General features: G+C 43.5%; 1 non-coding gene across 1 annotated transcript; it reads left to right on the top strand.

Moving 5' to 3' along the window:
- Positions 1 to 682: 682 nt before the first annotated feature.
- On the top strand, positions 683 to 786 carry LOC111735190. Its single transcript, XR_002778710.1, has one exon. It is a non-coding gene; the product is annotated as a U6 spliceosomal RNA (small nuclear RNA).
- Positions 787 to 1,014: the final 228 nt, after the last annotated feature.

Raw genomic sequence — 1,014 nt, 5'->3', positions numbered from 1 at the left:
CTGCTCGGCCACCTTGTTCTGTCATCCATGGGACAAGAAGAACCTGGAGTTGTACCAGGGAAGCTCATGCAAGTGTGATTTAACCTGGGTCCTGTATGAAATGCACTTTTTAAAATCTTCATTTCATAACAGAGGGAGACTTCAGGCAGACAGATTGTGATCTTTATTGGCTGCTGGCTCCGTGTCCCAATCAGAAAAAGAAATTACATAGTCTGACAGGAATGGCAATATGGTCTGGGAGGAAGTGTCCTCTAGATTGGGAGTCAGGGGACCTGGATTCTGATGACAGCACCAACATCATCCTGAAAGGCGTCCTTCAGCAAGTCCTCTAACCTTGCTAAGGTGAACATCTTCACCTTCAGGAAGGGATTAAGGACCTTCAACTTTTCCAACCCCTGCTATGGGAATGAGAGATACTTATGAAAAGGTACAAAGTTATACAATGAGAACAGACTTTGAATTCAGATAAACCTGAGTTTGAATCCTGGCTCAGCCACTTACTAGATGTGTCACCTTGGGCAAGTTACATATCCTCACTGGGCCTCACTGTCCTAATCTGTAACAGGATATACTAATACTTAGCCTCACTGAGTTGCAATGAGGTTAAGTGAAATAATGTATATGTGTGTGCACTGTAAGTTTTCAATGTTAAGCGAGGATTGGTTAAAACATTGAAACAATTGTGCTCGCTTCAGCAGCACATAGACCAAAATTGGAACAATACAGAGATTAGCATGGCCCCTGAGCAAGAATGACATGCAAATTCATGAAGTGTTAAAAAAAAATAATAATAATCGAAAAGATTTATGTGGCTGTGAATGAGGACCTGCATTTATGTTAAAGAAGGTAGTTAGGGCTGTTAGAGCAAGAGGCCAGTGACCCCATGGGTCGGGTTCTTGGGGAAAAACGGCCTTGACCTCAGAACACCAACTCGTTCACACAGTGGGGAGTGTGCACTTCCCATGGTTGGTTTATTCATGTCTGTCATCCAGAGTACCCCTTCCCAGCTTCAGG

The sequence above is a fragment of the Pteropus vampyrus genome, unplaced genomic scaffold (assembly GCF_000151845.1).
Source record: "Pteropus vampyrus isolate Shadow unplaced genomic scaffold, Pvam_2.0 Scaffold18339, whole genome shotgun sequence".
NCBI classification, from domain to species: domain Eukaryota; kingdom Metazoa; phylum Chordata; class Mammalia; order Chiroptera; family Pteropodidae; genus Pteropus; species Pteropus vampyrus.
This window is presented reverse-complemented; position numbering and strand designations above follow the sequence as displayed.